We start from the raw sequence: 26,486 nt of genomic DNA, 5'->3' as shown, positions 1-26,486 counted from the left end.
AGAATGATTGTGTTGTGGATACTTTCATGTATGTAAATAGCCCTAGCATCAAGCAGAATTAAGCAGGGAGAGACTTTCTTTTGCAAATGTAATTTTCTTCACTCTGAAATTAATTAAACTTCTGTTTGTGTCCTGACTCACCTGTCTCTAGCCTGCTCTTTTTCGACTCCAGCCAACCATAACTTAGAGCCCAGTTTTGATCTTGTTGACAAGATCAACAAAATTTTATTTAAGAAAGGCAACACCTTTGTTAAGCATATACTAAATGAAAGCAACTACAAATAACAAGCAATGGACAAGATGTGTCATAGGATCCCCTAAGAGTAATGTCAGAATAAATTAAATGGACATGGAACATATTATCAGACTTGGATAGAAGAATTTATGAATAAATAAGAGATAGCGATATTTGTGAGATGTAAAATGGATCATTTTGATTACATTAAGTTAAAAAGTTTTTGTACAAATAAAACCAATGTTTCCAAGATCAGGAGAAAAAGCAGAAAATTGGGGGGAAATTTTATAGACATTTTCTCAGATAAAGGTCTCATATCTCAAATATAAAGAGAACTATGTCAAATTTATGAGAATATGAGTCATTCTCCACTTGATAAATGGTCAAAGGATATGAACAGGCAGTTTTTGCATGAAGAAATCAAAACTATATATAATCATACAAAAATGCTTCAGATCATTATTAATTAGAGAAATGCAAATTAAAACTACTCTGAAATATCATCTCACACTTACCAGATTGGCTAAAATAATAGAAGGGGAAAATGACAAACATTGGAGGTGATGTGGAAAAATTGGGACACTAATATACTGTGAACTGGTCTGAAATTATGCCCAAAGAATTAATAAACTGTGTATACCCTTTGACCAAGCAATATTCCTATAAGGTCTATTTCTCAAGTTGATTAGGAAAAAAAAAACCTATGTGTTCTAAAATATTTGTAGCAACTCTCTTTGTGGTGGAAAAGACCTAGAAATTGTGGGGATGTGCATTAGTTGGGAAATTAATGAGCAAGCTATGGCATATGATTGTGATAGAATAGTACTGTGCTGTAAGAAATGATGAACAGGTCCATTTTAGAAAAATGTGGAAAGACTTACATGAATTAATGCTGATAAAGTGAGCAGAATTAAGAAAACATTGTATATTGTAATAGCAATATTGTTCAAAGAATAACTGTGAACAACTAAGCTATTCTGAGTATTATATTCAAATCAACTACGAAGTACCTATAAAGGAAGATACTATCCATCTCCAGAAAAAGAACTGATAATTAGAAGTACACATAGTATGTGTGTGTGTGTGTGTGTGTGTGTGTGTATCTGTCAAATGGAGGCCTTCTCTAGTTTGGGTGGGGAGAGAGAGAAAATTTATAACTTGCCATGTAACTTCTCTCCTCCCCCCAAATTAAATAAATAAACATTTTTTAAAAGTGATTTTAGGAGTGTTAAAACTTACAATGAACTGAAAAAAGCTAGGAATAACAAAAGGGTGGGTTGTCTCTTTTATTTCTTTGTTTTTAATACATATTAGGTAATAGAGGCAGCATGGTATAGTGTATTATGTTGGGTTTAAGTCCTACTTTTGACAGTTACAGACTGTGATCCATGCAAGCTCCTTAACCAACTCTGTATTCTTGACAATTCTCTAAGATGCAGACATGATACTGACCTATATTGGGTAGAGGGAATTTTCTCAGCTGAGAGTTCACTATATTAATGAACTCAAATGCCTAGTCCCTGTTTCTATAGATAGATTAGATCAAAAAAAGAAGACTCAAAGAAAGGAAGGGGCTGCTGCTCAAGAAGGATGAGCCAGTAAAACCTGAGAGAAGGCAGTTGCTGACCTGTTCTGCATCTGTTTTCTCTGCCATGGGGAAGAGTGATTTTTGGACTGAAAAGGACAGAACTAAAATAGCTACTGGGGAGTTGATTTAATACACTAGATAAGTAAGGTGACTATAGAAGAGCACTGAGCTGCCCTGGATAAATCCAAGGTGCTTGTCCCAGAAAAATTGCATCCTAGGGATGAACTGATGATGTCAATGCTGAGCCCTTGTCAATGATGATATCTAAAAAGTTGTAGAGAACAGGAGAAGCATGACCAACTTGAAGAAAGGCAACTATTGTCCTGGTTTTGTTTTAAAAGAAAAGAATATGAAGTTTGCAAATTATAGTCCAAGGAACCTGACTAATTCTGGATAAAGTAGGGAAAAGGCAGCCAGGTGGTACAGTGGATAGAGTACCAGGTCAGTGATCAGGAAGACTCACCTTCTGAAGTTCAGTAGTTGTGTGACTAGGTAAAAGGCACTCTACAGTCTTAATCACTGACCGGGTATTGTCTCAGTCAAAATGAGACCTATTAAAGAACTTAGCTAAAAAGGTCCTTTCCTACTGCATTCAGAACCAAATCCAATTATCTTGATCTACATCTTGCCGCTGGACCCTGATGGTTCCGGAGGAGGGAGAGAGGCTGGTGACTGCAGAGCCCTCTTTCACTTAAATCCAATCCACTCTCATGTAGTAACATCACCTCCCTGATCATCATGGTCCTCTTAGAGCATGAAGGACAAACAACAACAATGATCCTGGGCAAGTCATTTAACCCTGTTTACCTCAATTCCTCATCTGTAAAATGAGAAAGAAATGGCAAAACACTCCAGTATTTTTGCCAAGAAAATCCTGAATAAGGTCTTGAAGAGTTGGACATGACTGAAATGACTCAGCCACAACAAAGTGGAGGAAAAATGAAGTACTATTAAAGGGATAATTAGTGAATATCTTGAAAAGGAAGCAGTCACCACAATGAGTCAACATAGCTTCATTAAGAGCAGGATCTGCCTAATAAATGTTACTTTTCTTTTACAGATGACTAAATTGTCATATTAGGGGACATGCTGAAGAACTAGATTACCTAGATTTTCGCAAAGCATTTGATAGGTTCTTTCATATTGTGCTTGTTAAAAGTTGGAAAGATGTGAGCCAGGCATAAATATAATTAGGTAGATTGGGAGCCAGTTGAAAGGCTATACCCAAAGAGTAATCCTTAATTGTTTCATGAGAGCTTTGAAGAAAGGAATAGGATACCAATAGAATATAGTTATATGCTATGGTGTATTTATTGCTATAATTTTTATCAGTGCTTTCAATCAGTCAATCAAAAATATTTATTAAAAATTTCTGTGCTCCAGACAAGCACTAAGCAAAAATAAATAAATAAAGATAAAAAACAACCCTTTCTTCAAGGAATTCACATTCAAGGGATGGGAAATAGCATGTACATGATTCTGTACATAATAGACATATACAGAGTGGATGAGAGATAATATCAGAAAAAAGTATTTGAGCTGATACTTGAAGAATCCAGGAATTAAAAGAAAGAATTGAAGAGGAAGAATATTCCAGGTGTTGGGGAGGGCCAGTACAAAGGAAAGAGATAAGAGATGGAAATGAGTTTTATTTAAGGAACAGAAAATAACCCAATGCATTTTAGAATGTGTATAGGAGAACAAAGTACAAAAAGATAGGAGTAGTAACAAAGGGCAAGCAGATTGAGAACTTCACCACATAGAAGATTTTTTTTCCCCTGGAGGTAGTATTGGAAGCCAGTGGGGTTTGTTGAGTAGAAAAGTGATAGAATCAGATGATGGTTTTGGGAAAATGACTGTCAGCCGAGGTGAAGGAATATTGGAGTGGGGAAAGATTTGAAGCAGGGACAATGACCAGATGAGAAATGATGATGAAGGTCTGAACAAGGGTGGTATCCTAGGGTAAATGAAAGGAAATAAATTTGTATGAGAGATATTCTGAAGGTAGAAAAGATGAGAGTTGTCAAGGATGACAAAGAAGTTGTGCAGCTGGCCAATTAGAAAGAACATAGCATCCTTGATTGTAATAGGGAAGTGAGGAAGAGGGAAGAGTTTAGGGGAAAAATAATGAGATCTATTTGAGTCATACTGAGTTTGAGATGCTTATGGAACATCTAGTTCTAATTGCCAAAAGGCGTTTGATGATTTTGGATTATAACTAAGAAGGTAGACTAAGACTGAATATGTACATCTGAGGACTAGAGGTTTAGATATGATAAATGAAGTTGTGGGAGCTAATGGGATCACAAGAGAGATAATATGGGAAAAAAAAAAAACCAGAAGAGTACTCAAGACTGAGTGTTGGTAAACAACCACAATGGGCTGGCATCAAATGGATGAAAAACTAGGAAGGAGAATTCAACTAGTAAAGACAAGGTGATTGGCAGAGCAGAGACAATTTAGCAGAGGGAAGCATGATGGAATTATCAGAGGGTCTTGGCAGCCCTGCACTGTTGTATGCAGAAGTTGTGATGGCAAGATATATAGATGTGTGTCTTGGCCTGGTATATGCTCCTTCATGCCTGTTCTCTGGCCACATATATTTGCAGGATCTTGATTAATTGATCAACACATATTTGTTTTTTAAGCACTTACTATATGCCAAGAATTATGCTAAGTTCCTGTGATACAAAGAAAGCTAAAAAAAAAAATAGTCTAAACTGATCCAACTATTCTGGAGAACAATTTGGAACTATGCCCAAATTGTGCATACCCTGTGATCCAGCAGTGTCACTATTGTATCTTAAAGAGATCATAAAAGAGAGAAAAGGACCCACATGTACAAAAATGTTTGTTGCAGCTCTATTTAAAGTGACAAAGAACTGGAAAATGAGTAGATACCCTTCAATTGGGGAATGGCTGAATACGTTGTGGTATATAAAAGTAATAGAATATAATTATTCTATAAGAAATGATGAATAGTAGGATAGTTTACCTCTCAGACCTGTGGAAGAGGAAGGAATTTATGACCAAAGAACTAGAGATCATTATTGATCATAAAATAGAAAATTTTGATTTTATCAAATTAAAAAATTTTTGTACAAACAAAAGTAATTCAAACAAGATTGGAAGGGAAGCAATAAAATGGGAAAACATTTTTAACAGTCAAAGGTTCTGATAAAGGCCTCATTTCCAAAATATATAGAGAATTGACTCTAATTTATAAGAAATCAAATCATTTTCCAATTGATAAATGGTCAAAGGATATGAACAGATAATTCTCAGACGAAGAAATTGAAATTATTTCTAGCCATATGAAAAGATGCTCCAAGTCATTATTAATCAGAGAAATGCAAATTAAGACAACTCTGAGATATCACTATATACTTGTCAGATTGGCTAGAATGACAGGGAAAAATAATGTGGGGATGTGGGAAAACTGGGACACTGATGCATTGTTGGTAGAATTGTGAATACATCTAACCATTCTGGAGAGCAATTTGGAACTATGCTCAAAAAGTTATCAAACTGTGCATACCCTTTGATCCAGCAGTGTTACTACTGGGCTTATATCCCAAAAAGATCTTAAAGAAGGGAAAGGGGCCTGTATGTGCAAGAATATTTGTAGCAGCCCTTTTTGTAGTGGCTAGAAACTGGAAACTGAGTGGATGCCCATCAATTGGAGAATGGTTGAATAAATTGCGGTATATAAATATTATGGAATATTATTGTTTTGTAAGAAATGACCAACAGGATGATTTCAGAAAGGCCTGGAGAGAATTACATGAAATGATGCTGAGTGAAATGAGCAGGAACAGGAGATCATTATATACTTCAACAACAATACTATTTGATCATCAATTCTGATGGACATGGCCATCTTCAGCAATGAGATGAACCAAATTAGTCCCAATAGACCAATAATGAATTGAACCTGCTACACCCAATGAAAGAACTCTGGGAAATGAGTATGAATCATTACATAGAATTCCCAATCCCTCTATTTTTGTCTGCCTGCATTTTTGATTTCCTTCACAGGTTAACTGTACACTATTTCAAAGTCCAATTCTTTTTGTGCAGCAAAATAACTGTATGGACATGTATACATATATTGTATTTAACTTATACTTTAACATATTTAACATGTATTGGTCTACCTGCCATATGGGGGAGGGGGTGGAGGGAAGGAGGGGAAAAATTGGAACAAAAGGTTTTGCAATTGTCAATGCTGAAAAATTATTCATGCATATATCTTGTAAATAAAGAGCTATAATAATAATAAAAGAAATGATGAATAGGCTGAATTCAGAAAAGCCTGGAAAGACTTACATGAACTGATGCTGAATGAAGCAAGCAGAAGGAAGAAAACCTTACATAACAACAGCAAGATTTGTATGATGATCAATGATAGACCAGCTATTTTCATCAGTGATCTAAGGCAATTCCAATATTTGGATGGAAAATTTCATTTGCAGACTTAATGTGAATTGAAGCATACTGTTCTCACCTTTTTTCTTTTCTTTTTTTTTTTGCTTTCTTGTAGTTTCCCCCTTTTATTCTGATTTTTTATTCCAACACAACTCATATGGAAATATGTTTTAAAATGAATGTACATGAATAACATAAAAAAAAATTTAAAAAGTCACTTCCCTCAGAGAATTTATATCTTAATAAAGGAAACATACAAGGTACAGATAGAGTATAAAGAAGATAACTTTATGAAAGGATGGCTTTAGTGGTCTTCCCTAATCTGTGATGTGGTACTCTGTAAGAAAGTGTATTCCATGTATGATTGGGATACAGTGGAAGTGAAAGGGAGGAGAATCTTTTTACTTTATTTGTTTTGTCATTTGGGTAAATAACTTTAAAGTGTCCTTTGGATGACTGGTAAGAATTTCTATTGGAGATCTGTAAGCGATGCCTCAATCCTCTGATAACTTGTCTGCTGATCCACATCTGAGAGGAGCCGTAGGATGTATGTATTGTCATGGTGTTATGCCTCAGTTCTCTTTAACTGTTCTGACTTGGTTTCCCTGCACTAGTTTCCTTTGTCTCAGTTTCCTTAACTGTTCTGTCAAATCCCCTTAGTCATAAAAACCCACTCTAGTCCATTAAGGTTGGGAACCGTTTACTCTAAGGTTATATATTGCTAGCAAGATAAACAAGAGAGCAGAACTCCTGTCCTCAAGAATTTACAATATCCCTCTAAAATATTCCAAGATACCTCATTGACATCTTTATCTCTGGGTATTCAGACATCCTGTCTCTGGGCTTTTAGGAGTTATGGTCTCCCCCCAACCTGACAGAAGCCTTCCCGCCTTTTTTACCTTCTTTGTCTCTAGGGTTATTTAAAGGAGGGGGCCGCTCTTATTCGGGGTTGCATTCTTTGAGATGACAGCCCTGGGACCAACATGGTTTCCTTGGTCCCAGTATATCTTTATCTCTATCTGACTGGATAATTTGAGACGAGAGTCCTGTCCAGTCAATTATACTCTCCAATTAATAAACTATTGAAAACTCTCTAATCTCTCTCTTGCCTCATTTTCTCCAGCATTACAATGGGAGAAATATCTCTTTCTGAGTTCAGGGAATAGGTAATGCTGCTGAAATTGATCTATTACAATGCAGAAATTACAGAGATAAAAACCTAGTTTTTATTATTCTTAAGCATAGATCTTAAACAAACAAATAACCTTGAACAAAGATTAGGAGTCTAACAAGACTTCTTAGAGACAAAATTACATCAGGGTGACAGAGAAATAATTATTTTACATATTGTAATCTTATATGTTCCTCTTAGGCTATAAAAGTTAAAGAATAGATAGAATGATAATCTCATGCTTTCTTCAATGATCTTAAAAGTTGAACAAACTTGCTTAAGCATCATAATTTCATGCATCCCCTAAGGAAACAAACCCACTTAAACCAACTCTGTAGGTAAATTAATTCAGGTTGCAGATTAGACTACATTTAGAGGGTTCACAATAGGCTGTTTGAGGGGGGAAGATTTGCATATCATCAAGAAAATTGGCATCAGAGAGTAAGAAATAACAAAATCACTTTGGAGGGTGCAACTCCTTTTTGGTTATTATCAGAAGAATATCAAACATTCTTTTCTTAAGAGAATTAGTACTCTAGGAGTCAAGTATTGACCAGATGACTTTAATATTAGCAGAAGACAGACTTTTAGTTAACCAAATATTGGAAAAGAAATGAATCTGAGATCGAAAATAAAATTCATAAATTAACTAAATAAATATAAAAATCACATAAATATATAAGAAATAATTATAAAAAATAAAAATTATAAGTAAAGGAAATAAAAATTCCCATAATAATGTAGCAGTGTGCTGGTAAATATTTCCCTTTCCTTTCTATCCATAAACTCTTTGGAGGCAATTGGGGTTAAGTGACTTGGCCAGAATCACACAGCTAAACCTGAGGGAGGTTTTAAAATCAGGTAGTCTTGACTCCAGGATCAATGCTCTATCCATTGCACCCCTAACTACCCCACTGGTAAATTCTTAACAAGAATATACTTTTCAAGTTTAATCTACATTATCATTTTTTCCCACTAGTTTCTTTCTTTCTTTCTTTCTTTTTTCTTTTAATTTTATTTATTTATTTGTTGAGGCAATTCGGGTTAAGTGACTTGCCCAGGGTCACCAGCTAGAAAGTGTTAAGTGTCCGCAAGGTCAAAGTTGAACTCAGGTCCTCCTGACTTCAGGGCTGGTTCTCTATCCACTGTACCACCTAGCTACCCCCTTCCCACTAGTTTCTTAAGTCTAGATAATCAACAAAATAATAAATCACACTTTGATTAATCATGTTTACTGATTTCAGATGTGTAAATATCCACACTGTAAATTTAACAATCGTTCTCCTGAGCACAATCTGGTGTTATTCGATCCTGTACAATAGACAATAAACCCCTTGAAGACAGGGATTTTTTTCCCCAACTTTATGTCTTTAGTGCTTCCATAGTGCTTTGTGTGCAGTAAATCTTTATAAATGTTTGTTAAATTGATTTGTTGTGGTGTAATGGATAGACTGTCAGGCTCGGAATGAGGAAAATGAGTCTTCCTGAGTTCAAATTTGACTTTAGACTATTACTCACTCTGTGACCCTGAAAGAATCATTTCACTCTTTTTGCTTCAGTTTTCTTTTTTATAAAATGAGCTGAAGAAAGAAATGGCAAATACTCCAGTATATTTGCAAAGAAAACTCCACAAGATGTCATGAAGAATCAGACAGCAATGAAATGACCGAACAACAACAGTCACAGTTATTTTCTTGTCAATGTAGAAGCTTCCATCCTCTACTCCTTTCCACCATGATAGATCCATCATAGTTTGGCTTGAGGGGAAGACTTGCTGGAATTCCTGATTTGGTTCTAGACAAGATGCATCATTTGGCCTCTGTAATGGAAAAAAATTCTAAGGTGCTTTTCCCAGAAGAAAATTGTAGAATCTCATTTGGGTATGAATCATTTGCATTCAAATCCTCTTCACCTCTTTCCTGGATAGTTATAATAACCTCTTAATTGGTCTCCTTGTCTTTTACATCTCCCCTCATCAATCCATTTTCCATGTAGCTGCTAAGTTCACATTCTTAAAGCAAAGATCTGACAGTGTTAATCTTCCTTTCCCCACCTCAAAAAGCTCCAATGGCTCCCTATTGCTCCTAGGACAAAACACACATTTCTTCATTTGGTATTTAAAACATTTCACAATCAGGCTTCAGTTCATATTTTCAGATTTATTTCCTGTTATTTCTTTTGCAAATGTTATATTCCAGCCAAAATGACTTACTTGCTACTTCCCATTTCCTTTGCATAGGCTGACTGTCCCCTAGTTCTGGAATGCTTTGGTCCTTCAACTCCTACTCTTGGAATACCTAGCTCAGTGTTATCAGTGTTATCACTGATTTAATCAAATAGAAGTGGGGCTCCTGAGTTGTACATAAGGATCTCCACTGGAGCTTATTGACTTAGAAAACCACATATTCTCATTATCTAAGTTCTCTTGTATTTTGGGGGCAGCTAGGTGGTGGAGTGGAGAGAGTGGTGAGTTTGGAGTCAGATGTGAATTCTAATGTGACCTCAAACACTTAAAGAGCTATTTAACCCTGAGTGAGTCATTTAACCCTGTTTACCTCAGTTTCCTCATCTGTCAAATGAGCTGGAGAAGAAGATGGCAAACCACTCCCAGTATCTTTGCTAAGAAAATCCCAAATGTGGTCACAAAGAGACTCTACAGAGCAACAACAGTAATGTATTTTAATTTATTTTGTTAAATATTTCCCAATTACATATTACTTTGGTTTGGGTGAACTCAGGAGTATTAAAGGATGTGGCTATTGTGTTTGACATTTCTGCTCTTCATGATTTCTTTCTGATTTCCACCACCACCCATCCTACCCACACACAACTATTAGCACTGATACCCATCCTGAAATTACTTTGTATGTGTTGATTGCTTTCAGTTATGTCCAACTCTGCATGACCTCATTTGGAGTTTTCTTAGCAAAGATACTGGAGTGGTTCACTATTTTTGTCCTCAGCTCATTTTACAGATGAGGAAACTGAGGCAAACTGAATTTAAGTGACTTGCCTAAGGTTGAACACATCCTAAGTGTCTGAGTCCACATTTGAACTCACAAAAATGAATTCATATGCTTTATACACGTTTTGTAACTATTTCATGTTTACTTCTTTGTAAAAGACTATACTATCTCCTCTTCCTCATACCAGTAGGATATCAGAGCAAGTATTTCCATTTTTGTCTTTATAGTCTCGGTAAAATGACCTAGCATATAGTAGGTACTTAATAAATGTGTGTTGAATTGAATTGAATTTATAGTATGGTCTTATAATGCCCTGAAAGGGGGTGGGATGATTCTGAGTTAGAGCATTGTTCAGTTTTTTGTAGAGTCTGGGAAGCATTTGTGTTCAGACAGTTTCTATACACGGATGACCCACGATCCTTTGCTGTAACCCCATTTCCAAATGATACCATGCTATGCCTTTAGGAAAGGACTTTGTCTTTTTTAAAATTCTCCTACTGGCATCACAGCAGGATTTGTTTAGGCCAGGGTTTCATTTTGTGTGGGACAGATGGACCAAGGACATAGTCACCCTTCTCGTGATAGACAATAGGAATTAGTTTTTCAGATTTACTAGTATTTAGAACAGGAATTTGCAAACTTGGCTTTAAAAATATATCTTTGACAATGATTTCAATATAATCAGTTTTTTATTGTAATTCCATATATTTTATTTTGTTCATTTAAAAATATTATTTTGATGTAGAATGAGATGAATCTTTGAACATAATTAATGCTGAATTTTATTTTTCTTGACTACAAATATATGTTAAAAGTTTTGCTTTTCTTTCTTTATTTTCACCCAATAGGAGGGAAAGGTTAGAGGGAGAGAAAAAAGATTTTTGTTAATTGAAAAAAATTAAATTAAAGAACATAATTCTTTGGAATCCATAGGCTGGATAAAAGATTCTATGACACAAAAATATTAAGAATTCTTACTCTACAAGTTCCTCTCTAAAAGCATAGCAGTCATATTTTTGTTTGAGGGTATAAGAGTGAAGTTCTGAGCCATTCAAATGGGCTTCTTTAGACATGGCTCATTGTGAAGTATATTATTTGGTCTCTTTTTGTCTCCACAAAAAGTGCTAAGTGGTTTTGCCTATTCTGTTTGAGTATAATATAAGGTTTCTAGAATAATGCTTTTCTCTAATTCTCCCACTTCCAGGCTGCAGTTCCACCTCATACTCTCCTGAATTTTTATCTATTATGGGATGACATATACAATATGATCCCCAAATCCTCTGCTTTTTTATCTCCCCCAAATGTAAAGCAATTATTTGGCAACAAGATTTATTCTTATACTCATAGACCCATCAAACCAGGGAAACTTTTTCTAGATCTTTCCATTGCCCTTACTATTGCTATAATACTATGAATGTGCCCAATCTTGTCTGATCTCAGAAGCTAAATGAAGTTGAACTGGATTAATACTTGGATGAGGGAATTTCAGATAACAGTGCTCTCCTTCTGCTCTCTTTTGCTATGACAAGCAGTTTTTGGTCTTCTGCTGTTTTTCTCTTTTTCTTCCATTTTTCCATTATTTTTTTTGGTCTCTTTACCATACCAGCTTTGGCATCTATCTCCTACCTCATATATACAAACATTTATACATATACATATGCATTATATATACATACATATGGTTTAAATTTGAGCCTCTTTGTTTCTCAGTGATTCAAATTTCATTTAAAACATAACATCCAAATTTCCCTATGAAATTAATAGTCTTCTTAAAATCATATTTTGTTCTACGAATGTTCATATATGTCATACATATGATTTATCCCAGGTTCCACGTGCGCTGTCAAGTTGCATCTCCAAAATGAAGCTGGCTACATTTCCCCTTACATTTCTAAGAGATAGTCCTGAGGGATTGCTTGTGAGCTCCTACTTCTCTCAATTATCAGTTTGTATCAACAAGTATTTGCTGTAGTGCCATACAAAACATATTTCCCACTAGTGCATACAGATTCCAATGGAAAACAGACTTAAGATCAGAGTGTGCAAGTGGCAAAGGGGTAGCTCACAGTTGCTGAAAGTACTTTTAATGGTTTCTTCAAGATGATATCTTTTGGTATGATGTAGCTTTTCAGCTAAGCTCTTGTAAATTTCCCCATCTTGTCCGATGTGTCCATGGCTCTTGATACAAATGATGCCATTAATTGTCCAAGGAGACCACTAAGATATCAGTGGGAATATGAAGAAGTCCAAATCCTCTGGGACCTTTGAAATTCAGCAAGCAAGGTAGGAGGAAAGAGGCCAATGCTAAGATGGAGTTTCTCTAACCCCCATTTCCTCCTCTCTCAAATAGTTCCTTCTCAAAAGTCTGACTGGAGTCCTCTTTTCTTGATCAATGATCATTTGAATCTCCTAGGTTCTGAATTAGCTCCTGATTTTATACCACTTCTTTGCTCCCCTGCCAGGGTATGACCAAATCCCTTATTTAATTGGCACCTACTTCCTACTAAATTCACCTCAGCTTATCCAGTGACTTTCAAAGACTTTTTGCACTTAATCAAAGTTTTTGATCAATTGAGGCATGTTCTCATCTTGCTAAGGTATCAAAGCATTGTATTTTGGCACTTCCTTTAAGTGGGGTAGTGATTGTCTAGGTCAGGCGTTCTTAACATGGATGGATTTAAGAATATGGATAGGCAGGTTGGATCTTTATTTTAATATAATTGGTTTCCCTTATAATCCTAATATTTCTTATTTTTTGATTTTAAAACATTATTCTGAGAAAAGGCCCATAAGTTTCACCAGACTGTCAAAGGGATCCATGACACAAAAAAGTTAAGAACTTCTGGTCTAGGCTAACTCTTACCCCTTAAATATGATTTCTCATTTTATTTTTTTATCCTCTTAAATAATAAAAGTTAAATACAAATGAGATAAGAGATTTTGATACTCTGCAGATTTTAAGTCCTCAACAATCCAATATCTCATTTTATGTATTTCAAACTATTTCTTAGTGCTCAGTTTCCCTTGTTTTCCCTGAGGCAATTGGAGTTAAGTGACTTGCCTAGGATCACACAACTAGGAAGTGTTAAGTGTCTGAGTTCAAATTTGAACTCAGGTCCTCCTGACTTCAGATCCACTGTGCCACTAGTTTCCCCTAATTTCTCATTTTTAATAAAAATTTTTCTTCTTTCCCTTTAAATCACCAAATACTTTACATACAAATGAAGAGTCATCCTACATCTTTCACCAAGTGAATTCATCCTTTGTATTATTCTATAGTTTGTTTTCTATTCATTACTCAAATCCTGTCTGAAAGGTGTATTTCTTCATACATATATTTTAGAACTTTTATTAAGCTGAAGTTTTTTTTAAAGAAATTATTCCTTTCAGGTACCAGAATATTAATCTGTAGCAGCAACAACATCTTATATCCTTTAACAAATTTAATTTTTTCTTTTTTAAATTTAACTTATTTTTTTCTTTTAATTTTTAATTTAAATATTTTTCTTTGCACAAAAGTACTTTTTCTTCCCTATTCAGCTACATTGCTCCATATAAAAAGGACTTTAAAGGGACAGTACCTTATGGTAAAAGCTTGGAAATAGTTTGGTGGAGGAACTGGAATTTTTGGATTTTGCTCCCTTGTTGGAATGGTTTTTCCAAGTGATGATGATACCTTCTTCTCTGGGGTACAGTGGGGAGAAAGAAATCAATTTTTGATTTCTTGACCAACAGACTTGGGTAACTATGAGGAAAAGAACAGAGTGCTAATTGTCTTCCAACCTGTTGCAATCCATGCCAAGCCCATTGCTATGGGGCTCTTTCCTATGGTGGAAATCAGTCTCCTGCTTTTTTGTGAGGGATGGGGCAGAATTGGTTAAGGGAAGAGAAGAACCAGTTTTCTCACGTCTCTGCAGTCTTTTTGGGCTCCTCAATCCTGATTCTCCTTTCCCCATTGATAAATATTGATCAGAAATTTAGTTTCCTTCTGAAAAACCACAGTCCTTAGACTTATATCCAAGGGAGAAAGAGACTTCTCTATTCTGTTCCTCCCCCTACCTTTCTCTAAAGGATACTTGTAGGATGGCAGACCATACAGAGAGATGGTCCCATCATAAGGAGAAGTAGTTAGGATATCAAAGAAAAAAGGGATTCATACCAGAGTAACAATAAATGAGTTTTATTCAGGGAGCTTATTTATCAGGCTTGTCTTGAGTGGCATCAGAACAGTGGCAGGTTTCTAGCTCTGAATTCAAGTCTAGCCAGATATCCGTGGTCACATGCAAGTTCCCTCCCCTTCCCCCCCATGAAATGTAATTGTTCTTCTGTTTATATGATGATTATGGTACCTTAAATCACATCTCTACATTCTTGCTTCCAGGAAGCAAATTGAGACCAGAAAGTAGGGTATTGGGCTAGAATGATTTTTAATCTGCTCCCTTAAATATTGTTATCCTAGAGAATGGGATTTTCATGTTCAAACTAACTTCTCACTGCTATTTTGTTAATTGGGGGAAATAAGATTCCAAGCTTTATATCCAAGGTTTAAACTATCTTTTCCCTAAATATCAATTTCATAATGAACTCACTTAGGAAATAGCAAAGAAAACTATTTATCCAAATTGATAGCAAAACAGAAATCTGAAAGTATACATAAGGAATATAAACTAGACAATACAGAGTGAGGGAGCTATCCCATTGGGAGTGAGGTTACTCAGTTCAACCAAAAGAGAGAATTCTAGAAGTCTTCCAAGGGGAAATTCCCCAAAGTCCTTAGTGTAGCAAACTAGGCAAAAGGACATGATGGAGACAGTTCATTCCTCTCATGTTTCTTATGAAATCTCCTCAGAGTCTCAGCAACTTGAAGTGTAGTTAACCTTATCCATCTTGTCTCTTGAAGCTTCAAGCCAAAAGCCAGAAACATTTGAAGCTCAGAAACTAAAGAAATTAAAGAATTTCAAGAGATATGAACTTCTCTTTCTTGTCCTTTCCAATTCCACGTTGTGCCTCTAGCAGATAAAGGGCATGGATCTCTTCCAATGAAGAGAGACTCCCATACCAAAAAGCTTTGGGACTCGGGTTACACTTTCTGTGTAGGAGAGTGAGGAGCAGAAATTGGCAGAAGCATTCTGAGCGTAACAGGACCTTGCTAGGGTAAGGAGACTGGCCATGATTTAAAGCAGAGTTGTGTGCTGTTGTTCAGAGTCTCAATTCAATGCACACAGAGAAGAAATGTTTCTCCTTTTTGCTTTTCCATAGCACTTTATAAGAGAAACCAACCTTCTTGTCTATTAGAAGATGGCTAAGCTCTGAGTCTTTGGACATTTCTTTTGTTTGAGTTTACTTTGATCTTTTTGCTATTAAAAAATGATGGCTATGGGGCTAGGTGGTGCACTGACCCTGGACCTTGGAGGACCGGAGTTCAAATTCAGCCCTAGACGCTTGACATTTACTAGCTGTGTGACCCTGGGCATCCCCAAACCTCACAAAAAAAGATGGAAACTACTAAAATGTGTGTTCTGTCCTGGGTCCTCATCTTTTTTCCCTTTTATGCTATTTACTTGATCATCTCATCAGCTCCCATAGGTGCAATAATCACCAAGTGTCTCAATTTCAACATGTCCAGAATAGAAGTTATGATCTCTCTCAAAGACTTCCTTCTTCTGAACTTCCCTATTCCTACCAAGAACATCACCATTCTTCCAGTTACTCAATCTTACAACCTTTTTATCAGGTGAAGAGAAAAGCAATAAATGTATACCATAGAACAGGTGGCTTCCAATCATAGTTATAAAACTGTAAATCCTCCTCCCCTTTCGTGTCCTTTAAGAAAGATTGCCTTTCTACTCAGTAACATTTCCTGCCAGTTGCTTGGCAGTGGTTCCTCAAAAAACCCCTATTTTCCCCCTTTTGCTTCCTTCTTCCTCTACTGGAAGAAAGAAAGGAAGAGAGGCAGAGATAAATATAATACATACATACACACACACACGTGTGTGTGTATAGAAACAGACATTCAGAGAGAGAGACAGAGGCAGAGAGATAGAAATGAGCAGAGACAGAAAAATAGAAGGGATCAGGGAGAGAGGGAGAGGGAGAAGGAGTTTTGATTATTTGAACAATGAGCATATATATTTGCTAGGGCTTCTCCAAGTATCACAAGGAAACAAAGCAGTGTAGATAGCGACTGGCTGGGTAAGTCAGGCAATACATTATCCCGGGGACTGAAAAGAAGCCATTCCCCAGAGAGGAAGAACTGCAGGAGAGGCAGAAGAAAAAGTCTCCCCCTCCCAAGGGAGAGGAATAAAGGTGACTGACAGTCACTACCCAAGGAGCAGGAAGCACAGTCACGCTGCGTAGCTTCTCCCTGTCCTCCCAAGTCTGCAAATTCGCTGAGACTAGAGACTGTTATTTCTCTTCTCTGCGCTTGTCTAGCCCAGAGTAGACTGGTGAGGCGTATGGGCTGAAGACTGATGCCGACTGAATGCTGATGCAAGGGAGGCCCCCCACCCCCTGCCCCCAACGCGTGGTCACAGTGGCCACCTTGTGGCCTTGACACTAAACTGCAGCGGCTTTGCTGAGAACAATGGGGGGTGCGGGGAGGTAAGTAGCAGGTTCACAGGATTCAGATCTGGGGCAGCCGTGTCTGCTTTGAACATAGGAGTACATTTGTCACAGGGAGCCCACATTCATTTTAAGTTCTCCTGAAATTATGTTGGTAAAGGCTAGAAGTTGGAGGAGGGGAGGGAAAGCTGATTTAGAGCTGTGGGAAAGGTCACAGGGAGAAGTTTTATAGACTCTCCACCTGGTAACCCAAGATGGAGGAATCACAGAATTACAGAATTACAGAGCGGGAAAAGACCTTGGTAGGTATGTGGGGGTGCAGTGGAAAGGCTGCTAAATATAGGTTCAGAAAACCCTGAGTTTAAATCTGGCCTCTGACCTGCTTCCATTTCTTCATCTGAAAAATGGGGTTAATAGCACTTACCTTCTCGAGTAACAACTCGAGAATGAGATGTAAAATTAATTTTTTTTTATCTTTGTGTGTGTGTGTGTGTATGTGAGAGAGAGAGAGAGAGAGAGAGAGAGAGAGGCAATTGAATTCAGGTCCTCCTGGTTCCCACTTACCATCTAGCTGCCTCATAAAATATTTTTCAAATGTTAAATTTTAGCTCTTATCATGCAGGAAAAGAATTTCAGGATAATATGTCTGATAAATGGTCATCTAGGTTTTAAAGACCAAAAACTTGAAGAGTGATAAAGTGAAGGTGGCTCAGTGATAGAGGCCTGGCCTGAAGTCGGGGAGAGAGAAGTTCAAATTCAGCCTCATATTCTTATTAGCTATGTGATCCTAAATTACTTGATCTCTTCTATTTGGTCCCAAAGGGCAGAATCAGGAGTTTTAGGTAGAAGTTGCAAAGGGCCATGTAGACTTGTTGTCAATTCCTAATGATGACTATTATCTCAAAGTGGAAGGGGCTGCTTCTGGATGGAGCAGGTTGGGGGTCTTCAAATATAGCTTGGATGAACATTTTGGGGGTTGTAGAAAGGATTCAGGGCCAAGGATTTATGACTTTTTCATTAGTAAGAAATTACTTTTTTAGGTTTTTGATTCCGTGGGAAAAGTTCGTGTCGTTTGCCAGTGGAGAGCACCCAAACTAAAGTTGCATAAAGCCAAATCCTGGCTTTGGCTTGTGATTCAGTCACTTTCCTGGCCTTTTCCTATGTGGCTGTGGAGCAGGGAGGAGAGAAACATGAAGAAATATGAAAAAACCAAGACCGAAGAGATCCTTTTCTGTCTGTTATTGTGAGCAAGGAGCGATCCAATCACCTGACTTTAACTTTTCCTTTGGCTTTCTACTCCCAGCATTCACAACTGATACCCATCAATTATTCCTTAAGTATCCCTTAAGCACATAATTTGGGCTATCTTTCTGTCAGTGTCCAGCAGCAACTCAGGGAAGGGAAGATCCCTCTCCTTATTGCTCACCTTCCATCTGAGTGAGCAAAGTATTGTTCAAATAATCATAGAATTTAGAATTAATGGAAACCAAACTAAGAAATTTGAGTCATCCCATGGCACATAAAGCAGTCTTAAACCCTAGTTCTCTAATAATCTTTCTATTGATCTGTCTTGCCTCTTCAAAAATCAAATATACCATTGTGGGGATCATGGAAGCCTGTCATTGGATAGAAAAACAAGAAACAGAGAATTCCATTTCTTTGGTAATTGGTGTTCTCTCCTTGATCCTCAGGAGTGGTTAAAAATAGCTGGAGGTGACTCTGTGAACTAAACTAGCAGTGTACCTGGAAGTGTGACTTTTCTTATTTAATCCTTTTCATCCTGTTTTCACCACTGACTTGCCAAAAGACTTTGGATGAGTTATTATTCTCTGTTAGTGTCAGTGACCTGAGACATAAAATAGGTTACTGTTTTATCCTTGCCAATCTACCTTAACAAGGGATATTAAGGAACAGTAAGCAGGAGGAATTTGATAGTACTCTGCAAATACAAGAACTAAAATCAAAACCTGGATATTACTTTGTGGTTTTGGAAAACCTAAAAGGGTAATATAAATATCCTGAATATGTGTGTGTGTGTGTGTGTGTACGTGTTCTAGCATTAGATAAATCTGATGAATTTGCTTGCTCAAAACAGTAATTCCGATGTTATTTTATCTTTATGGTTATGCCCAATTCTTCATGATCCCATTGGGACATTTCCTTAACTGTATGATCCTAAGCAAATCATTTAATCCTGTTTGCCTCAGTTTCCTCATCTGTAAAATGAGCTTGAGAAGAAAATGGCAAACCACCCTAAGTATCTTTGCCAAGAAAATCTCAGATGGAGTCATAAATAGTCAGGGATGACTGAAACAAACACAGCCTTTCTCCACAGCTTTGGAACCAAAGCTGTTCTCTTGGCCAAAATTAGGTTGAGGATGGAGCATTTGCTGATGCTGAGAAGAATAGCTTTCAGGCCGCTAACAGCCAGCATGACTAGGCTCAGTCCCTTGGGAATTTTAATGTTGTATCTTTTATTTTCAATTCCATTCAGTAAATGTACTCTAATATAACATGTGAGTGTAATCACAGAATCGCAGGCTTGGAACTGGCAGGGACCCCAGAGACCAGCTAGTCGCATCCATAATTGAATAAGAATCTGCTCTATATTATGCCCTTCAAGGGTCAACCAGCCTCTGCTTGTCTCTAATGGGAAGGGAACAGGGGCACAATATTAAATGTTTAACAATCAACTTTCTGAAGAAAAAAAATGGAGGGTACACCTTTACATTTAATCTACATTATTAACATTTTGGGCAGGTAGATGGCACAGTGGATAAAGTACCTGAAGTCAGGAAGTTCATCTACCTGAGTTCAAATATAGTCTCAGACATTTATTAGTTGTGCAACCCTGGGCAAGTCACTTAACTGTTTACCTCAGTTTCCTCATCTGTACAATGATCTGGAAAAGGAAAGGGCAAGCTGCTCTAGTATCTTTGCCAAGAAAATCCTAAATGAGATCAGAATCAGGCATGACTGAAAAACAACTAAACACACTGAATTAACATTTTCCCCCATCACTTTCTTGAGTCTAGACATTCAATAAAACAATAAATCAATCTCTAATTTGCAGCAGGTTGCCAATTTCTGAGGTGGAGATGATTACACTAAAAATTAAACAATCTATTTTCTGGAGCTGATATGAGCTAGCTCTGGCACAACCCTGGAAGGAACCCACTATTTCCTAAGATAGCCTGTTCCCCTTTGGCATAGTGCTAATTATTAGGAGATTTTTGCATCATAACTAAATTTGCCTGTCAAAATAGTTAATATTTTAAACATTACTTGGTTTATGAGAATACCCAGAAATCTAAGTGTGAAGGACAGATATAGTTCCTACCTCTGTGGAATTCCTGATCTGAAGAGGAAATATAGATCCTACCTTATTAGACTAGTGATGAGATCTAGAGTTCAGAGGGGCACAGAGCTTGAGAGTTGGAGGGGATTGCTGAAACCACCTAGTCAAACCTCATTTTACAGATGGAAAAACCAGTGTTTAGAGTGTTTAAGATAGTATGGTGTAAGTCTAGAAAAATGGGCTGGCATGAGGTTATGGAGAGCTTTGAATGCCAGGCTGAAGAGCTTGAACTATTCCATAAGCAATAGGGAGCTATTAAAGGTGTTTGAAGCCAGGGATAAGGGAAGCTGGGTATTCTCCTTGAGAGCCCACTCTGTAATCATAGGATCATAGAATTGGAAGAAACCTTATAATCATCTCTTCATAAGATCATTGGATGAGACCCTTGATACCATCTAATATCATGGTTACATTACAGATCAGAAAACTGAAGTTCTGAAAAGGAAGTGACCACTTAACCACTTTCATGAGATCATTCACCATAGAGCCTTCATTGGCACAGGAATTTCCATAGGTGTCCTCTTCCACATATGACTGTCATGGGAATATATACTTCATATACTGTAGCTAGTAAATTCTAATCAGAATTTAAATCCGGATCCTGCTGCATCAGGGCTACCAACCTTCTAATTTAATAGGTAAGGAAGCTCATACACAGATTCAAGTTTCTACTCAATGAAAACTCACACTTTTCTTTCCTTCCCCTCCCCTTTCTTCCCAGTCTCCAGGGCTTAGGGTAGTTGGAAATGGGTTTTGTTTTAGTCTAGATCCATTATAAACCTCTTCTTGGTCTTTGCTTCCTTTCCTTGCTCTCTCTGCATCCATCTCATCCCCTCCTTTCTCTAGCCTCTATACTCTAGGGAATACTGAGCTCAGCTCTTCCCATCAGTAAATCTTTGGCTAGAAGAGTGGAAAATTAGATGAAACAACTGAGGCTCAGTTGTGCCACCAAAGGGCTAAAAGAAGAATTGACCAAGTCAAGTCAAATCAACAGTCATTTATTAAAGGCTTACTGTGTGCCAGACACCATGCTAAACACTGAGAATACAAAGAAAGATTTAAACATCCCTCAAAAAACAAAAACAAAAAAGTCCTTTCAAGGAGTTCACAATGGGATGAAGGAAACAACATATAAACAACTATGTATAAAGAAGACATATATGTGATAAAATTGGAGATAATCAGAGAAGACACTAGGATTAAGGAAAACAGAAAAAATAGATTCCTTTGTTATTTCAGTGTTAAGGGCATGGAGAACTATTATTATTTTTTCTCAATAGTATTTTATTTTTCCAAATACATGTAAAGATAATTTTCAACATTCATTTTTTATAATAGCTTTTCATTTTTCAAAATACATGGAAAGAGTTTTCAACATTCATTCTTGCAAAACCTGTGTTCCATATTTTTCTCCGTCCCTTCTCATCTCCCCCCTCCTCTAGATAGCAAGCAATTCAAAATAGATTAAACACATGCAATTCTTCTAAGGGTATTTCCATATTTATCGTGCTGCACAAGCAAAATCAGATCAAAAAGGAAAAAAAAATGAGATGAAAAAAAAAAACAAGCAAGCAAACAACAGAAAAGGTAACAGTACTATGTTGTGATCCACATCAGTCTCCATAGTCCTCTCTCTAGATACAGATGGCTCTCTCATCAACATTAATTTTTGTAAGCCTTTATGGTTTTTCTCCTTCTTTTACCTACCTTGAGACAGCAAGCAATCTGATATACGTTAAACATATTTAACTCCTTTTAAATATATTTCTATATTTGTCATGTTGTGCAAGAAAAACAGAGCAAAAGGGAAAAAATCGTGAGAAAGAAAATACAAACAAAAAAGGTGAAATACTATGCTTTGATCTATATTCAGTCTCCATAGTTCTCTCTCTGAATGCAGATGGCTCTCTCCATCACAAGTCTATTGGAACTAGCCTGAATCACTGAATTTCTGGGAAGAGCCAAGTCCATCACAGTTGATCATCACACAATCTTACTGTTACTGTGTACCATGTTCTTCTGATTCTGCTTATTTCACTTAGCATACAGTTCACATAAGTCTTTCCAGGCTTTTCTGAAATCAGCCTGCTCATCATTTCTTGTGGAGTGATAATATTCCATTACATTCACATATCATAACTTATTCAGCCATTCTCCAACTGATGGGCATCCACTCAATTTTCAATTCCTTGCTGCTACAAAAAGAGCTGCTACAAACATTTTTCGCACACGTAGGTCCTTTTCCTTTTTATTTATTATTTTCATGCATTTTCTTCTTATCTCATATAACAAGAATGTCTAATATTTAGAGAGGAAGGCTTTATTTCATTGGACCATTTTCATGAGGTCATTCACCATGGAGCCTTTCACTGATACAGGTATTTCCATAGGTATCCTCTTCCACATATGACTGCCATGGGAAAAAAGATGCCATGACATAAAAACTCAGTCCTAGAGTAATAAATACTTTGGATCAAAAAAAGTTGGGAAGAAGACAAGAATCATAATGGTATCAGGGCTGTACCATTTTGATCAGGTTATGAAATAAATTATTATAATTTTTATATTTTAAATCTTTGAGGTGAGGTTTAACTGGAATTGATTTTAAAGCACTTCAAGGAGGCTAGAAAATATGGGAAGCTGAGATCAATCTGTACCTGCATAGATAGAGATGGGGCTTAGGCTGGAAGTCAAAGATTGGGGTTCCTATTGTACCTGTGTGAGAGTCACTGAGGTGGAGTTGGAGTGGAAAAGTGGAGCTAGTAACTGAAGCAGCTTGAGCATGGAGCACCATCTAGTGGTGTACCTAGAGACTGCACCCTGAGCAGATAGTCTTACCTTTCTACTTGCAGCCTACATGTAAAACAAGTCCTAATGTAGTGAGAATTTCTGCACCTCATTTATTTATATGTTCATCTCATTTGTGGAGACACAAACATTTTATGTCTATCAAAGAAGTGGAAGAAGTTAAACCTAGAGATAAAAATAGATGGAATACTATTTTTCACAACAAAAGCAATAGGAGGGTTGTAATGTTGCAGAAAAGGGGAAAAAATGTATGGTCCTTGGAATCACAAGACAGAAGATCAAATCCTGCTTCTGACACTTATTATCAATGTGACTTTAAGCAAGTTATTTTACCATAGACCTCAGTTTCCTCGTCTGTAAAAAATCAAGGGCACTGAGATTCTTCCCAATTCTAGATCTGTAAACTAGACCTATGAACTATGAAAATGTAACTTTACACTAACTCTACATTCTTAATACTTTCTGAGAAAGCTAATTGATGTCAACAGGTTGATTGATTAGGGAGCACATCAGATTGTGGTTCCTGAAAAGGCCCTTTGAGTCCTCCCCTACTTATGTAAACAGGAAGAGGGAAGAGGCTGAGAGGGGTTATTAGGCAAACATAAATATTCATTCTCCAGTGGTTAAATATATGAACATGCAATTGTTAAAAGCAATGGTACTAATCACTTGAAAAGCTGTCCAAACTTTCTAGGAATCAGAGAAATAAATTTAAAATAATTTTGAGGGGCCATCCTTGAGGGGGAAAGGGGCTCTTAGAGACCAGTGAGTAAGGTTACCCTCCATGATTTTTTTTCCTCCCTGGGAAAGAGTGAATAGTACAGGATGAATCAGAATGGATGGTTTGTGATAGTTTTGTCTTTCACTCTCAAACTCATTAGAACTTTTGGGTTTTGGGTATCACCTTTCCTCTAGTCACACAGGACTGTAATTTTGATGTTATCCTTCTTTCATCCATATATCCAGTTGATTACCAAAATTTGTTTCTACCTCTTGCAGTTGTCTTCTCCTTTCTACTTTTATGACTATCATCCCAGTTCAGATCCTCATCATCTTTCCCAAATTATTATGATATTTTCCTAAGTGGTTTCCCCTGTCTCAAAGTTTCTCCCCATCTTCCACAAAACTATCAGATTGATTTGGGTCTGACCATGTCATTCTTCCTACTCAATAAAGTCCCTTTGGAATCTTACCATAAAATAATATGTAATCTTTAACTAATCCCTATTTAATTTCTGGTTTTTGCACGTTTTATAATGTTCATAATTATTAGCATTTTGTCTATGATTTATAAAATAAATTTATAAAAAATATTAAAAAAAACCTAAACTGGTGGTATATGCTCAATTTCTTTTTTCTGACAGAGGTGTATGATAGGAGCAGTATTCTAACCTATGCCTTCATACAAATTAGTCTGGTTTTTCCTTAAAAGTAATTGAAACTATCTTTTAAACTTGATTGGTTCAGGAGACCAAAGGCTCAGGTTGTTGACATAATTTTCTTGCTGATTAGTCACAAGGAACTCCAGCTATTATGTTTGGCAAACAGTGATGGCCTACTGGCAAAGGAAGTTTGCTTAGCTGGATCAACTAGGAACTGATAAAGGAATCTCCTTTTATTAATTGTTAAGTGACCAATAAGTGTCTCATTTTGTTCCAAAATTGAATTGCCTAGAGGTAACTAGTTAGTGCAGTGCATAAAGAATACTGAACTTAGAATCAGAGACTTGAGTTCAAATCCTATCTAAACATTTATTATTTGTGTGATTCTGGGGAAGCCAGAATAATTTAAAAAAATGATGATGATTATTATTAACTACCTGGGCCTGGCCTGAATTGGGTCTGTCACAGAACAGGATATGTGATCAAAAAAGTTTCTAGGAGATTATTCTATAAATCAGATGTTTGATTAAAAAGAAAAGTATAATTATGTAGTAACATTAAAAAATTTATTTTCCCCAATTACATGTAAAACATTTTTGTTATTCATGTACACTCATATTTCCATATGAATCATGTTGAGAGATAAAAATCAGAACAAATGAGAAAAATATGATCACATTTAAAAAACTGTTTATAATAGGAAAAAATGGAAACAACCTTGTGATTGTGGAACTAGTTGAACTGTGGTTTGTCAGTGAATAAAGGATTGCTATGTAGAACTGAATAATGAATATCAGACTCTTATAAACGAAAATGAAGATAGACCAGTGATGAAACACGATCCTAGGGAAAACTAGTACACAGTGTTTTTCTCCACTGGCATCCTCTCCATGTGGGGAAAAATTAAAGAAATCAAAATCCACCTTACATAAGGTGGATCTCCTCACTCTGTATATCCTTGAACAAACTTCTGGGAGGACCTAGAGAAGAGTCAAAAGGAAAAACAAATATGGCTGAATTGAGATTTACATCCTTGGAAGAAAGATCCATATTAGTGAAATCATGGATCTATTTGAGTATTTGAGAATATTAATGGAATGGAGTATGCTTACATCATAAAAATGATGAAAAAGAAAAAGGAAAGATTTAAAGCAAGGAAAATATGAAGAAAGCTGCAGAATTCAGAAGAACAGCTTCTATACCAATTAGGAACAAATTAAAAAAGAGGAAAAAAACTGGATAAAAGGGAAAAGAACAGACCCCAGTTTTGAGAATGCAGTTTGTATCTCCTGCAATCTAGAAACCAGAGATGGTTGTTATGTTTCCAAGGAGAAGGGAATGAATCTCGCTTTCCCTTTATATTTTAAAAATAATGTAAATAATTCAAATTTAATTTTAGGATTTTAGTATTTATTTTGCTAATTTGTTGAGGAAATTATTAAATTTATGATGAAAAAAGGTTAGCCATTAGAAGGATGATTATGTCGATCGCATGCAGGATTGCTTGTAGAATGTAGGTACTGGAGACAAGGAAACTAGTGAAAAAGGCTCTTCCAGTATTGTTTTAAAAACAAGTGAAATAATATTTATGAAATAATTATCAAGGTGCTTGGCACATAATAAATGCTTGTTCTCTTCTTTCCTCTATTTCAAGAATCTGAATTTCTCCAACTTGGTATTCATGGTCCTTAACGCTTGATTCCCATTGTATCTATTCAACTTCATCTCTTCCTATTTTCTTATATCTATAATTCAGTGCTAGTCCTTCCTCTGAATATGTTATATATGTATGAATTAAATGCTTTAACTTGTTGGTGTGATTTATTCCCTTTCTTTTTCCTCACAAAGAGTTGGACATGACTGAGTAACAATAATCAGAGTTACTCAAAAGTGATCCTGAAATATTGAGCAGACCCTGTCACTGGAGGTCTTTAAGTCCACATTCTTGTGGAAAGGCATGGATAGAATTAAAGGAACTTTGAGGTCCTT

This window comes from Sarcophilus harrisii, chromosome 4, assembly GCF_902635505.1.
Source record: "Sarcophilus harrisii chromosome 4, mSarHar1.11, whole genome shotgun sequence".
In the NCBI taxonomy this organism is placed as follows: domain Eukaryota; kingdom Metazoa; phylum Chordata; class Mammalia; order Dasyuromorphia; family Dasyuridae; genus Sarcophilus; species Sarcophilus harrisii.
The sequence above is the reverse complement of the archived record's forward strand: the minus strand, read 5'-3'. Positions refer to the sequence as shown.